This window comes from Lucilia sericata, unplaced genomic scaffold (genome assembly GCF_015586225.1).
Source record: "Lucilia sericata isolate MDLA Ls3-8-SP2 unplaced genomic scaffold, ASM1558622v1 Contig002771F_arrow, whole genome shotgun sequence".
NCBI lineage: Eukaryota > Metazoa > Arthropoda > Insecta > Diptera > Calliphoridae > Lucilia > Lucilia sericata.
The window spans coordinates 34,216-51,728 of NW_023996480.1; the positions used below are offsets into that span (position 1 = coordinate 34,216).

At 30.6% G+C, this 17,513-nt stretch overlaps 1 long non-coding RNA gene across 1 annotated transcript in view; it reads right to left on the reverse strand.

Annotated features, from left to right (window-relative positions):
• Positions 1-14,342, reverse strand: part of LOC119614295 — a 37,034-nt gene extending 22,692 nt beyond the window's left edge. Inside the window, exons 1-2 of the long non-coding RNA XR_005232318.1 lie at positions 13,706-14,342; positions 5,529-5,794 (exon numbers count right to left, since the gene is read on the reverse strand). This is a non-coding gene — a long non-coding RNA (uncharacterized LOC119614295). The remainder of the gene's footprint in view (positions 1-5,528; positions 5,795-13,705) is intronic.
• Between the last annotated feature and the right edge of the window lie 3,171 nt (positions 14,343-17,513).

A 17,513-nucleotide genomic window follows, 5' to 3' on the forward strand; every position in this document is an offset into this window, starting at 1 on the left:
TGCTAAACGCCTATTAATACTCCTTATGTTATAAGATATGCAACTTGAGACCAAATTATTACTCTTCCGCCCATGTTGGATCAATAAATTAAGAGCTGAGAAATCTAGCCAGAGCAGCTCAGAGAACCTGTACTAAATGCTCATGATTCGTTTAAAGTTAGTTAGTTAGTTGTAGCCAGACATGAATCAGAAGGAACCGCTGGAAAATATAAATGATATGCAGTCGAACATGAAATTGCATGAATCGTTACAGAACGCCCTCTCTATTTCTGGGTTTACTCTTCATTACAGAACAGAGTATCCGAAATTGGATTGATTCGTTCTTCAGTAATGGATCATAAAAAGTCTTCACTGATGGCTTCAAATCGAAAAATGAACGATTCTATATGGCTCATACTGGGACGGGAGTTTCCTTTAAACTTCCTGATCAATGTAGCGTACTACAGACTGAATTGTCAGTCATTAGCCCGTTTTAAGCTGGTTCAGCTTTTTTTCAATATCCAATGATGACATTCGGATATACATACATGGTCCAGGTCATTAACAGATACCTATCAATACCATTGCGGACTCTTTCGGAATTGGACTACTCAACAGTGCATCGTTGGCCTGCCGATTTCAAGCTACAATCGCTCGATTCGTAATAAAATCCATGAGCTTGCGCAACACAAATTATCGATTGAGGCTACCTATAGACCGGCGAAGATCATGAAGCCGTTGTTTCTAAAGTATACTAATACACTGACCGCTTTTCTCTTTACAGGGAAATGGTTTGAAATGTATCTCCAGTGACAACAGCACAACTCTCGAGTACAATGACCATTTCCTTTATTAACTTCTGCAGGAGTTGTCCAGACGAAGAGGAAGAATAGTGTATCTATATCTATCTTCCTCTGTCAAAGGCCAGGCCTGTTGGGAGCCATTCCCTGAATGAGATGGCGAAACATTGCGAAGATCATGTGACCGTTGTACGACTCACGAAGTTCACAAGCCCAACATAAGTTTCCGAGAGGAAATCTACGGAACTTAATTGCAGTGATGACTGGCCTGTAGACCGACGAAGATCATGAAGCCGTCGTTTCTGAAGTATACTAATACGCTGACCGCTTTTCTCTTTACAGAGAAATGGTTCGAAGTGTATCTCCAGTGACAACAGCACAACTCTCGAGTACATTGATCATTTCCTTTATTAACTTCTGCAGGAGTTGTCGAAACTAAGAAGAAGAATAGAATATCTCTATCTGTCTTCCTGTGTCAAAGACCAGGTCAGCTGGGAGGCATTCCCTGAATGAGATGGTAAAACATTGCCTAAGATCATGTGACCGTTGTACGACTCACGAAGTTCACAAGCCCAACTTAAGTTTCCAAGAGGAAATCTACGGAACTTAATTGCAGTGATGACTGGCCTGTAGACCGGCGAAGATCATGAAGTCGTTGTTTCTGAAATATACTAATACGCTGACCGCTTTTCTTTTTACAGGGAAATAGTTTGAAATGTATCTCCAGTGACAACAGCACAACTCTCGAGTACATTGATCATTTCTTTATTAACTTCTGCAGGTGCCAGACATCTCCAAATGAAATGACGAAACATTCCACAGTAGGACTATACTGGATTGCTCCTCTCTAGCGATATAGCTAACCGACCTTCTCGTCGACCGACCGATATCAAGCTACAATCGCTCGATTCGTGATAAAATCCACGAGCTTGTGCAACACAGATTATCGATTGGGGCTTCCTGTTGACAGGCGAAGATCATGACGCCGTCGTTTCCGAAGTACATTAATACAATTTACAGGAAAATGGTTCGAAGTGTATCTCCAGTGACAACAGCACAACTCTCGAGTTCAATGACCATTTCGTTTATTAACTTCTGCAGGAGTTGTCGAGACGAAGAGGAAGAATAGAGTATCTCGATCTTCCTCTGTCAAAGCCCAGGCCTACTGGGAGCCATTCCCTGAATAAGATGGCGAAACATTGCGAAGATCATGTGACCGTCGTACAACTCACGAAGCCCAACTTAAGTTTCCGAGAGGAAATCTACGGAACTTAATTGCAGTGATGACTGGTATCCGAAACATAGACCCCTTAGTAATTACTTTGGATAGGAATCCTTAGTAATTAGGCCGAAGTGTATTAATACTCTGACAGCTTTTCCTTTTACAGGGATCAACGAAATGGGCCCAAGTGTGTAGCCAGTGATAACAGCACATGAATATTAGTGCCCCGAGGAACGGCCTTTTTAAAAATGTCATGTAGGGGCCTGTAGTACCCTACCAGCGATTGAAAATCTTGATCTCAGTTCAATAAGTTAAAAAAAATCTACAATATTTTGGAAATGGGTCTCAAAAACTTCCCAATTTTGAGCTGATTACAGGGAAAATAATAGAAAAGTACTTTTTTGTTAAAGTAACGAGTACTAAATATCCGAACCTATTACCCAACCCTGTTGCACTGATATTATTTATGATACAGTACAATTCTTGGAAGTCAGTTTTCTTGTATGTTTAATTTCTTCTTTTTTTTTTTTTTTTTTTTGCTCCCTCATTCATTATTTGCGCATTTTGTCTGGAATATATTTGTTCCATTAAAGGTTACATGTTTCGCTGATAAGATATTGCGGTGTATTAATTAATATTTTATTTACTACAATAGAAATAAACAACAAGAAGATATGTACAAAATTTTATAGGGAATGGAAATTTCTCAAAACTTCAGCATAAATAAATAATAAATAAATGTGAATGGAAAAATAAATGAAAATAAATTATGAATGAATGACAAAAAAAAAATAGAGGGAATGAATGAAATACTTAAAATTTGTTTAACCATAACATGACGTACAGGGTCTGTTTACCCTTCCCCCCGCCGCCCTCACCCACTACTCTGAAAAGTGTTTCAAAGTGTTTTGTACAGTAAAAATATACTAATTAGTATTGAAGGCATAAAGGTGTCAAGTAACTGGAAAGTTTTATTTTTGGTAACCGCAAATAAGAAATATTTTAAACAGCATGGAATAAGAAGGAAAAAAGACTAATCGTTATTTAAATATTTATGGTTGATGATGATGAGGTGGTGAGCAAGTACATATAATAACACAATTTTCAATAATTTTTATAAATTTAGAAATGACGCAGTTGGCGGTATTTCTACTTTTTATTCAGACTCTTAATCTTTGGCAGCTTTTTCTCTTTTTTTATGTTCTTAGTTTTGCAAAAAAAAAAATTAAGAAATATTAATAGAAAGAATGATTACAAAAAGATCATATGATACTCTACAACAGTTATTAATAGAAGTTGGCAGTCTTATGGAGCAATAATGGTCCGATCTTTATGGTGCCAATATTCAATATAATCGGGTCCAGAGATTCGGAAACATCCATTTAAACAACACACACAGTGATCGAAGGATCACATACTGAACCTTATGTAATGGACTATTAGGCAAATGTATCTAGTGACTCTCTCATCAGTATTGTTTATTATTTTCCAAAATATTTACAAAAAATACAAATCCATCTACGATCACTCTAATTGTGTAAATCGCTATTAATATCTTTAATTTACTAATATCTATTAGATACTACACTTCACAACAACAAAAACAAAACAAAAAAACTAATCATTTTCTTAATGCGTGATTTAATGATGATTATTGACGTCTATCTGTTCAAGATATATAATTTTTTTTTTAACATTTCACCGATCAACTAGCAAGTGTAACTCATAGATTTGTTTACTCTATAGTTTTTGTGAAAATAAACTACAAAATAAAAAAAAACTCAAGCCGAAAAACTAGTTTTAACTAAACTATTTAAATGTTAATTTTTTTTCTCCATTTCATATGAGTATTTATTTCGTAGAGTTTGTCATCACTTGTTTGAGATCTGTCATTATGTTGAATTATTTACGATCTTTTGAAATGTTGTTGAACTTTGTTATTTCTGAAATGAACAAGTTAAATGAAATTGAAAGAAGACATACAGTCTACGAATGATTTTAAAACTGGAATTGTGGTTTTGACTGAAAGGAGTATTTATAAAGGCATATGTTTCTTTATTACAGACACGATATGTAAATAGAGGACATCAGAAAATTGGTCACTTGGTCAAATAAAAAAAAAAATTAATAACTAAAACATATATCAATAGTTTTTGGTCTATTAACTAATACTGAACAGAAATAAAAAAGAACTGAATGAACTAGAACAGAACTAGAACGAACTCGAACTGAACTAGCACTGAACTAGAACTGAACTAGAACAGAAACTAGAACAGAACTAGAACAGAACTAGAACAGAACTAGAAAGAACTAGGAACAAACTAGACCAAGAACTAGGAACAGAACTAGAAACAAGAATAGAACATAAACAGAACAGAAACTAGAAACAGAACAGTAGACATAACAGAACAGAACTAGGAACAGAACTAGAACAGAACTAGAACAGCACAGAACAGAACTAGAAAACAGAACTAGACAGAACTAGAACAGAATGAACAGAACTAGAACAGAACTAGAAACAGAATTTAGAACCAGAACTAGAAAAAGAAAACTAACTAGAAACAGCCTAGGAACAGAACTAGAAACAGAACTAGAACAGGACTAGAACAGACTGACAGAACTAGAACAGAACTAGAACAGAACTAGAACAGAACTAGAACAGAACTAGAACAGAACTCAGAACAGACTAGAACAGAACTAGAAACAGAACTAGAAAGAACTAGAACAGAAACTAGAACAGGAGAACACTAGAAACAGAACTAGAAACAGAACTAGAATCAGAACTAGACAGAAACTCAGCAACAGAAACTAGAACAGAAACTAGAACAGAACTAGAACAGAACTAGAACAGAAACTAGAACAGGAACCTAGAACAGAACTAGAAACAGAACTAGAACAGACCTAGAACAGAACTAGAACACAGAACTAGAAACAGATACTAGAACAGAACTAGAACAGAACTAGAACAGGAACTGCAACAGACTAGAAATCAGCAACTAGAACAGACACTAGAACCAGAACCTATAACGAACTAGAAAACAGATCTACAACAGAAACTAGCACTGTAGCAGAACTTAACTAGAAATTAGCTATTATATTGTCTAGTCTGTGACCTACAAGTTCGAATCAAACACAAAACTTTTTCTGAAGTATTAAATATTAATGCAAAATTCTAAAATAATTACAAGTATTGCACATTTACTATAAGTATAAAATAAACAATATAAATTCAATAATCATCATTATCATCATCATTTAGTTATAACATACATTTGGTGTGTGTTTAACTAATAAGATTTGTTATCTTAAAAAACAAAACAAAAACATACAAATATATAAACACAGAACTGAGTTATAGATACAAATGCTAGAAACACAGATACTCTTTTAGCAGCACACTTACGTACACATATACATACATATTTTTGTGTATGTAGTTAGGTATACACATAGATACTTAAAGGTAAACAACAGGAATTTAATTACATTGTATGTAGTTGCAAGTTGACTTGTTTCTGTTGACTTACCCATCACACTCTTTTTTTCTGTATATTCGAGTGACTACCCAGCAGTTTTACGTGAAGGCAAAGTATACCCTTTAAGAATGAGTGTGACAAAATTCAGAATATTTTAAAGTTAACTCGTCGCATAAGAGTCCCAATTATCTCTTTAGGGTTTCTAAACAATAGGAATAGAAGAATATAATCTATTGTATGTTGTTTAGAATTAACTTCCCAAACTCAAGGGTATTCGTTCAGAGGATGTGCGCCATATGTATGAATGTACCAAGCAACTAAAAACAATGAACAGAAAAAACAACAACAAATAATTTGAAAACTTTAACTTTGTATCATCAGTAAACATCACTAACATCACCAAAAACATCAGCATCATACTGGTTTTAATTGCAACTAATTACAGTTTAATGTGTTTTTGCTGTTAAATTGAAGTGTCACATAAATTGTTTTGCACAAAAAAATAAATACACAAACATTTGTTAAATATTAAAACAAAATTTAAACACAAATTTGAAATTATTTACACATTTATTGTTTTAATTACTTATTTCAAATGTACAATGTTGTTTTTTTTAAGGAAATGCATTTATTTTGTCAATAATTATAATGACATTATTGTTTTAAAATGTGTTTTAAATACCCTACACCTTGTTAGTCGGTTTTATTAGTTGTTTTAGGTTTTAGAAACAATAATAAAAGAGAAGAATATAAATTAGTTTTTCTAGTCTTTACAGTGACGGGCAAAGGACACATATTTAATATCCTCTGCCCTTTCGAAAGATACAAAACGGACACCCACCGATTCTACTTAACAGTTTGCTCATAGTAAAGTATGAATACAGCTCAAGATCGCTGAACTAGAACTGAACTAAAATAGAACTAGAGCTGAACTAGAACTGAACTAGAACTGAACTAGAACTGAACTAGAACTGAACTAGAACTGAACTAGAACTGAACTAGAACTGAACTAGAACTGAACTAGAACTGAACTAGAACTGAACTAGAACTGAACTAGAACTGAACTAGAACTGAACTAGAACTGAACTAGAACTGAACTAGAACTGAACTAGAACTGAACTAGAACTGAACTAGAACTGAACTAGAACTGAACTAGAACTGAACTAGAACTGAACTAGAACTGAACTAGAACTGAACTAGAACTGAACTAGAACTGAACTAGAACTGAACTAGAACTGAACTAGAACTGAACTAGAACTGAACTAGAACTGAACTAGAACTGAACTAGAACTGAACTAGAACTGAACTAGAACTGAACTAGAACTGAACTAGAACTGAACTAGAACTGAAAGACTAGAACTGAACTAGAACTGAACTAGAACTGAACTAGAACTGAACTAGAACTGAACTAGAACTGAACTAGAACTGAACTAGAACTGAACTAGAACTGAACTAGAACTGAACTAGAACTGAACTAGAACTGAACTAGAACTGAACTAGAACTGAACTAGAACTGAACTAGAACTGAACTAGAACTGAACTAGAACTGAACTAGAACTGAACTAGAACTGAACTAGAACTGAACTAGAACTGAACTAGAACTGAACTAGAACTGAACTAGAACTGAACTAGAACTGAACTAGAACTGAACTAGAACTGAACTAGAACTGAACTAGAACTGAACTAGAACTGAACTAGAACTGAACTAGAACTGAACTAGAATGAACTAGAACTGAACTAGAACTGAACTAGAACTGAACTAGAACTGAACTAGAACTGAACTAGAACTGAACTAGAACTGAACTAGAACTGAACTAGAACTGATAGAACTGAACTAGAACTGAACTAGAACTGAACTAGAACTGAACTAGAACTGAACTAGAACTGAACTAGAACTGAACTAGAACTGAACTAGAACTACTAGAACTGAAGAACTGAACTAGAACTGAACTAGAACTGAACTAGAACTGAACTAGAACTGAACTAGAACTGAACTAGAACTGAACTAGAACTGAACTAGAACTGAACTAGAACTGAACTAGAACTGAACTAGAACTGAACTAGAACTGAACTAGAACTGAACTAGAACTGAACTAGAACTGAACTAGAACTGAACTAGAACTGAACTAGAACTGAACTAGAACTGAACTAGAACTGAACTAGAACTGAACTAGAACTGAACTAGAACTGAACTAGAACTGAACTAGAACTGAACTAGAACTGAACTAGAACTGAACTAGAACTGAACTAGAAACGAACTAGAACTGAACTAGAAACTGAACTAGAACTGAACTAGAACTGAACTAGAACTGAACTAGAACTGAACTAGAACTGAACTAGAACTGAACTAGAACTGAACTAGAACTGAACTAGAACTGAACTAGAACTGAACTAGAACTGAACTAGAACTGAACTAGAACTGAACTAGAACTGAACTAGAACTGAACTAGAACTGAACTAGAACTGAACTAGAACTGAACTAGAACTGAACTAGAACTGAACTAGAACTGAACTAGAACTGAACTAGAACTGAACTAGAACTGAACTAGAACTGAACTAGAACTGAACTAGAACTGAACTAGAACTGAACTAGAACTGAACTAGAACTGAACTAGAACTGAACTAGAACTGAACTAGAACTGAACTAGAACTGAACTAGAACTGAACTAGAACTGAACTAGAACTAGAACTGAACTAGAACTGAACTAGAACTGAACTAGAACTGAACTAGAACTGAACTAGAACTGAACTAGAACTGAACTAGAACTGAACTAGAACTGAACTAGAACTGAACTAGAACTGAACTAGAACTGAACTAGAACTGAACTAGAACTGAACTAGAACTGAACTAGAACTGAACTAGAACTGAACTAGAACTGAACTAGAACTGAACTAGAACTGAACTAGAACTGAACTAGAACTGAACTAGAACTGAACTAGAACTGAACTAGAACTGAACTAGAACTGAACTAGAACTGAACTAGAACTGAACTAGAACTGAACTAGAACTGAACTAGAACTGAACTAGAACTGAACTAGAACTGAACTAGACTGAACTAGAACTGAACTAGAACTGAACTAGAACTGAACTAGAACTGAACTAGAACTGAACTAGAACTGAACTAGAACTGAACTAGAACTGAACTAGAACTGAACTAGAACTGAACTAGAACTGAACTAGAACTGAACTAGAACTGAACTAGAACTGAACTAGAACTGAACTAGAACTGAACTAGAACTGAACTAGAACTGAACTAGAACTGAACTAGAACTGAACTAGAACTGAACTAGAACTGAACTAGAACTGAAACTAGACTGAACTAGAACTGAACTAGAACTGAACTAGAACTGAACTAGAACTGAACTAGAACTGAACTAGAACTGAACTAGAACTGAACTAGAACTGAACTAGAACTTGAACTAGAACTGAACTAGAACTGAACTAGAACTGAACTAGAACTGAACTAGAAATGAACTAAACTGAACTAGAACTGAACTAGAACTGAACTAGAACTGAACTAGAACTGAACTAGAACTGAACTAGAACTGAACTAGAACTGAACTAGAACTGAACTAGAACCTGAACTAGAACTGAACTAGAACTGAACTAGAAACTGAACTAGAACTGAACTAGAACTGAACTAGACTGAACTAGAACTGAACTAGAACTGAACTAGAACTGAACTAGAACTGAACTAGAACTGAACTAGAACTGACTAGAACCTAGAACTGAACTGAACTAGAACTGAACTAGAATGAACTAGAACTGAACTAGAACTGAACTAGAACTGAACTAGAACTGAACTAGAACTGAACTAGAACTGAACTAGAACGAACTAGAACTGGAACTAGAACTGAACTAGAACTGAACTAGAACTGAACTAGAACTGAACTAGAACTGAACTAGAACTGAACTAGAACTGAACTAGAACTGAACTAGAACTGAACTAGAACTGAACTAGAACTGAACTAGAACTACTGAACTAGAACTGAACTAGAACTGAACTAGAACTGAACTAGAACTGAACTAGAACTGAACTAGAACTGAACTAGAACTGAACTAGAACTGAACTAGAACTGAACTAGAACTGAACTAGAACTGAACTAGAACTGAACTAGAACTGAACTAGAACTGAACTAGAACTGAACTAGAACTGAACTAGAACTGAACTAGAACTGAACTAGAACTGAACTAGAACTGAACTAGAACTGAACTAGAACTGAACTAGAACTGAACTAGAACTGAACTAGAACTGAACTAGAACTGAACTAGAACTGAACTAGAACTAAACTAGAACTGAAAGATTATAAAATTTACTCTTCATCGAGGAACCAAGTCAGTTTTTATCATTAATTCACCATTTTTTCGTTTGCATGTGATTACACAAAATTTAAATTATTTCTCATATTTTCCATTAACATAAGAAATAATAAAATTCATATTTTTTGTAAACATACTACTTATTTGGTTAATACTAGTATGAAAGTAGTGGCGGTGTTGCTATTTTCTTATGTTAATCCATTCATTATAAGCACGCGTTATTTTTTCTAAAATGATATTTCAATTGAATCGAGTTTTGTGTTTCTATTTGTTCGCATTAAATATTGACTCGCGGTATGAATTGTTACTTTGCTGCTATTAAGCACAAATTTGCATAAATAATCATACATTAAAGTTAAAATTTAGAAAATGCTAACAAAGTAACCCAGTCAAAATTTGAATGTATAACATAAAAATTGAAGAAATTTCTAAATAATTGTCATCGATTGTAAAGATGTTTTCGTAATTGTAATTATGGGACTGAATTAGTTTCTTAAATATCAAATGTTAACATCAGGGTAATTAACCTTTCTGCTAAAAAAATTATAAATTCTCCATAAAATAATTAAACATAGAAAAAACACCTGATTGACTTTCTTTTTGAAAAAAATCACGTTTTTAATTTGTTTTATTAAAAAACTGCATGTTTTGTAAAATTATTACCCTTTTTAAAAAAAAGTGTTTTACTGACCATGTGCATTTTTTGTGTTCGAGAACAACTCCGAAGTATTTACACAGACGTGTTAATTAATAAAGAGCTTGATACCTGCACGACCGGTAAATGACACTTTCAGTAATTCTTTTCATAAACCACCTCCCAACCCTTGAAACGAAGTAGAATGATTTACAAATAAGTGTAGATTCTGGTAATAAAACAACAAAATAAATTTTATACAAAATAAATAATAACAAACAATAAAGTACAGGTGTTTTAAAGAAAATCATTCAGAGTTAAACAAGATCGATAAAATGCAAAGATCGATTTTAGAAAAAGAGATTATTTTCTTTTTTAGAGATTATTTAAGAGATTACAACATTTTATATAGAAAATTCAAGAGATTTCGTAATTTTTTAACAGGAGTTTTAAGAGATCACAAAATGTTCCATCGAAAGAGAGAGATCGCAATATTTTCCATCGAAAAATAAAGAGATCGGAAAATTTTTTATAGAAAATTGAAAAGATCGGAAAATTTTCTATGGATACTTAAAGAGATCGGAAAAATTTCTATAGACAATTAGAGAGATCGTTAAATTTTTTTAAAAAATTTAAAGAGATCGCAAGATTTCTTATAGAAAATTAAAGAGATCGCAAGATTTTCTAGAGAAAATTAAAGAGATTGCAAGATTTTCTAGAGAAAATTAAGGAGATTGCAAGATTTTCTATAGAAAATTAAAGAGATCGCAAGATTTTCTACAGAAAATAAAAGAGATCGCAAGATTTTCTATAAAAAATTAAAGAGATCGCAAGATTTTCTATTGAAAATAAAAGAGATCGCAAGATTTTCTACAGAAAATTAAAGAGATCGCAAGATTTTCAAGAGAAAGTTAAAGAGATCGCAGGATTTCCACAGAAAATGAAAGATTAAATTAAAGAGATCGCAAAATTTTCTATAGAAAACTAAAGAAATCGCAAGATTTTCTATAAAAAATTAAAAAGATCGCAAGATTTCCTATAGAAAATTAAAGAGATCGCAAGATATTCTATAAAAAATTAAAGAGATCGCAAAATTTTCTATAGAAAATAGTACAGATCGCAAGATTTTCTTCAGAAAATTAAAGAGATCGCAAAATTTTCTATAGAAAATAGTAGAGATCGCAAAATTTTCTATAGAAAATAGAGATCGCAAGATTTTCTACAGAAAATAGTGGAGATCGCAAGATTTTATATAAAAAATTACAGAGATCGCAAGATTTTCTATAAAAAATTAAAGAGATCGCAAGATTTTCTATAAAAAATTAAAGAGATCGCAAGCTTTTCTTTAGAAAATTAAAGAGATCGCCAAATTTTCTACAGAAAATTCAAGAGATCGGAAAAATTTTCTATAGAAAATAAAAGAGAAAAACTTACTATCTTGAGAAAATATAAGAGATCGTGGAATCTAAAACATATAATTACCTTTGGAGTCAAATTGTCTATATTAAAGTCATATTATTAGCACGTTCACATATATATCAACAATCTATCTTATCTCTTAAATATTTTCACAACACTAGCCACTTGAGAAATTCTCAAATCAAACAATTTAAACATTTAGATTATTGACACAATCACCATATATTGTAATTAGTAGTAAATTTTGCCAATTACAACAAAAACCAAAACATATAATACAAAAAAAAATCTTATCATTTGTAATTTATAAACAAAAATGTGTTCTAATACCCTTTAAACAAAAACTAATTAAATTGTATTTAAACGGAAAAAATTTCAAAACACAACAAAAATCTCTGTGACACATGATTTTGATAAAGATCATGATATAAACGTTTTTTTTTTTTTTTTTTGTTTTGTTTATTTTTTACAAAAAAATGTGAAAAATATATAAAAATACAGTAGACATCAGTTATATTGCCGTAAATTTCAATAAAAATCAATTAAAGAGTGACAAACGAGCGTTGATATGGAAAACATTTTTGGGGTGAAATAATTTCATATAAAGGGGAGGTAAAATTAAAGAGATCGCAAGATCGAAATTTAAAATTGAGTGAAATTTGTAAGATATTTTACAAATCCAATATTGTTTTTTTTTTTCATAAATTCAAAAGATCGTTAAACTGTTTTCTTCTAATTTCAAGAGATTACAAAATTTTCTATAGAAAATATAAGAGATCACAAATTTTTCTATAGAAAATGAAAGAGATCGCAACATTTCCTATAGTAATTGTAAGAGATCGCAAAATTTTCTATAGAAAGTGAAACCGGTTGCAAAATTTTCTATAGAAAATTTAAAAAATGGCAAGATTTTTTATAGAAAATTAAAGAGATCGCAAGATTTTCTATAGAAAAATAAGGAGATCGCAAGATTTTTTATAGAAAATTAAGAGATCGCAAGATTCGCTAGATTTTTTATAAAAAATTAAAAGATCGCAAGATGCTCTACAAAAAATTAAGGAAATTGCAGGATTTTTTTACAGAAAATTAAAGAGATCGCTAGATTTTCTATAGAAAATTGAAGAGATCGCAAGATTCTCTACAAAAAATTAAGGTGATCGGTGGATTTTTATAGAAAATTAGAGAGATCTCAAGATTTTCGATAGAAAATCAAAGATACCGTAAGATTTTAAAAAACAATTAAGATTTTCTACAAAAAAAAAAAAATAAGAGATCGCAATTTTTTTTTTATAGAAAAATAAAAGATTGGAAGATTTTCTATAGAAAATTAAAAATATCCCATGATTTTCTATAGAAAATTAAGAGACCGAAAAATTTTTTTAAATAGAAAATTAAAAGATCGCAAGATTTTCTATACAAAATTGAGAGATCGCAAGATTTTCTATAGAAAATTGAGAGATCGCAATATTTTCTATAGAAAATTATAGAGATCTCAAGATTCTCTACAGAAAGTTAAGAAGACCGCAAGATTTTCTATAGAAAATTAAGAGATCGAAAGATTTTCTATAGAAAATTAAGAGATCGCAAGATTTTCTATAGAAAAGTAAGAGATCGCAAGATTTTTTATAGAAAATTAAAGAGATCGCAAGATTCTCTACAGAAAATTAAGGAAATCGCAGGATTTTTTATAGAAAATTAGAGAGATCTTAAGATTTTCTACAGAAAATTAAAGAGATCGCAAATTTTCTATAGAAAATGAAAGAGAAAATCGCCAAATTTTGTACAAAAAATGAAAGAGAAATCTTAATAATAGTGGTGTAGGGTATATAAAAAAGTAAATAACAAAAAAATTACCTTTCGATCTTTATTGTTGTTAAATATCTTTAAAGCAAAAAATATTTCTTTTTTTTTGTTGACAAAAAAAAATGCTAAACACGTTTTAAACACACAAACAAATTTAATGCACTATATTTTTTCCTTTCTTTTTATATTATTTGCTTCAACAAAATTTTCGTGGGTGTAACAAATAAACCTTATTTTTTTTTTGTGGTTGGAAAAATTTCTTTAACTTTTTAAGGTAATACTTTTTAACGTTTTCCACAAAATAGTTTAAGACTTTAACACTTTAATAAAACACTAAATAAGTTGTAAATTGAATTTGTTTGTTTTAAAACAATTGACCCGACTTTAGTTACAAAGAAAAAGGGAGACAAAATGTTTACACTCACAAAAAAAATATGTGTAAAAGTAAAAGAAAGAGAACAGATATGATGGCTTTGTTACTCTTTTTGTAGTTGTGGGTTTTTAGCAAATTTGGGAAGTTCTTACTCCTCCTGCTGCTGTTTTCTTTATTTTATCTTATTTTAGGTTTTTATTTCGTATTACGAATTGAAAACAAAATAAAATACAAGAAAAAATATTTAAAGGAATTTTTTTTTGTTTTCTTCTTTTTTGGCAAAATTCTCACTTTTTTTTTAAACACGTATTATTGTGGAGTTTTTTTTTCTTAATTGAATTTTTAAAACATTTTTTAAGAAATTTAAAAAAAATTATTTTATTTTTTTTTTATTTCTTGTTGTTGTTTGATTTTAAACAAAAGATTATCGCTAACACCACCACTACTACTAACTACTTCTTGGTGTATTCGATTTAATATATAATTTTTTATTTTTTTTTTGTATTTCTTTCTTATTTTTCGCTTTAGATTATTTCTGGATTTTTATTTTATTTCTTTTTCAAAGCTTTTTTTCTTAAAAATTTTATTTATTTCTTTTAAAATTTGTTTTATTTTATTTGAACACGTTTACGTTAATTTTTTATTTTGTTTTATTAAATTTCTTAAAGAATTCACTCAAATTAATAATAATTTGTTTTTGCTATAATTCTTTAAATAAAGATTTCTTCATTTATTGCATGATTTATACACTCAAAAAATTAACGTCAGTTCTTAGGAACCAAAAAAAAATCGTAATAAAAAATACAAATCTCCACCTGAACGCGACGAATTCTGTGAGTAAACTGATCAATTTTGTTTTGTATTGAACACATATAAACAACAAAAAAAAAAACACCACTAGCAGCCAGCGAAATCAAGCAGAAACAAAACGAGCTTTGCTCTTTCTCTCTCTTTTCCTACAAAGAAATTCTCTTTAATTTTAATTGGTTATTAAGAGTGTTCTAATTAAAAATGTTTTTGTTTCAAATTTTTTTTTAACCGTCCGTCTGTCGTGTCTTCAAAAGGTCTTTTCTATATAAACAACAACAATTCTATATCTTGTTTTTTTTGTTTTGTTTTATTTAGTCTTATGATAAATTACCACTAATTTAATGCTACTTTTTTTGTGGGCTATTTCTTATCGTATATTGTTATAGTCTAAACATCATACTCTGCGTTAGCAGCTACACAGTGTGTGGTATTTTGAATGATTACAAATAAAAACAATTTAATTTAAAATTTGAAAAAACCCCAACTTTAATTAGATTTTTGTGGTTTAAACTAGAAGAAGTATAGAAAAAAGGTTAATGGCCTGATAGGCCAGGAACAATAGGAACAAAGAACTAAAACTTGGTTTAACCTAGTTCTGTCAAAGTCATACCAGAGTTGAGGTTTTCCACTAAATATAATTAGTATATGGCAAGTGCTAAAATATACATTAACTAGCGATGTATACCCAATGTGCTTTGCTATTTAAAGATTCTAGCTCTAACAGTTTCCCAGATATACGGATTTTTGTATTTAATTCATATGGCAGTTGCAAAGCCGGCCTAATGAAAGTCCCACCATTTTTCTATCAAATCTTCACATGGCTGTTAAAGTTCTTCGTATAAAATTTTTAAATTCTAATTCCAATTATTCCCAAGATAAACGTATTACAAAATACATATGGGAAGAGCCACGCCCTCTATTGCAAGTCAGCCCATTTTTTGTTCCGTACATTCATGTCGCTACTAAAGTGCCTTGGAAAAAAATGAGTACTCTAGCTATAATATTTTCTTAGATATAACTTTTCTCTATATGAGAAATGCCACGCCCACAGTAGCTAAGCTGCCTATTTCAGGGTCATATAGTCATATGGTTGTCAAAGTTGGAGTTTCTCATATAAGCGAATTTTAACACTTATTTTGTAAGTGGGCGTGGCACATAGCCCAGTTGAAATGTTGAAGGAAAAAGAAGCCTATAGAAGCCTTCAAGACATACAGAAAGACACTGTTAAAATTCAGAATAATCGGTGCTTTATACTTTATACTTTACCTTCTACTTTATACTTTATACTTTATACTTATACTTATACTTTATACTTTATACTTTATACTTTATACTTTATACTTTATACTTTATACTTATACTTTATACTTTATACTTTATACTTTATACTTTATACTTTATACTTTATACTTTATACTTATACTTTATACTTTATACTTTATACTTTATACTTTATACATTATACTTTATACTTTATACTTTATACTTTATTCTTTATACTTTATTACTTTATATTTTATACTTTATACTTTATACTTTATACTTTATACTTTATAATTTATACTTTATACTTATACTTTATAATTTATACTTTATACTTTATACTTTATAATTTATACTTTATACTTTATACTTTATACTTTATACCTTATACTTTATACTTTATACTTTTTCCTACTGGGTCCATGTATTTTCTCCAACATCACCTTTCGAGTTAAGGAAGTTTGTTGCAATTTGCTCAATTCTACTTCCTATAAACATTTATGTACTTTTTATCACATTCACAAATAAAAAGAGAGTAAAATCCAATGTCTCTTAATCTCAGAAACAAATGAGAGAGAATCAAGTGGAAGAAGAAACAAAAACAAAGTGTAATTTAATAAACTTAAGACTAATACATACTTCTAAAGAATTTTGTTATCAAAAAATAGTGTGTTGTGTTTTTCTTGTTTTGCAATTTTAGTTCAAGATTTACAAAACAATTAAATTGTGTAAATTTTGCAATAAAATAAAATTATTTGTATTAAGCTCAAATGATTAAAACGAATAACATAAACAAAGAAAAATAGAGAAAAACAGAACTATTGGGATGCAATTTTGAAGTACCCTAATAGTACTTTAATATATTTTTAGTACCAAATTTGAAAATCTGATAAATAGCTGAAAAAGAGAAGTTTTCTCTATCCCCAGGAAACCAATCAGGTGACTAGTTCTTTGTTAGTTTCCCAAACCATGATCACAACAAAAGATTTACTTTTAATTCGTTGTTCTTGATTAAAGAAAAAGCAAATTACCCCATTTAGTAAATCAAAGACACACAAAAGAACAGTTTTGCGCGATTCTTAAATTAAAATCAAGTATAAAATTTAAATAATAATAAAAAACACCCACTTAACTAAAGAATCATATGAAAAGAATTTTTTTAATTTAAATTTTTTTCGTTTTTTCGTGTTGGCGAAAAAAATAAAATTTTCATTCTATGTAAATTTTACAAGTTCAAGGTTTTTTATTTGAATTCTATACAGTCTTTATAGACCAAACAGGTCTAGGCGATTTATGTACGTCACTGTTAAAAGGAAACAAAAGTGAGAGAAATGCTAAAAGAATGAGTAGAATTATGCCAAAAAGATTTTTTTAAATGTGACAATTAATTAAATTTACTCTTTTATTAAATAG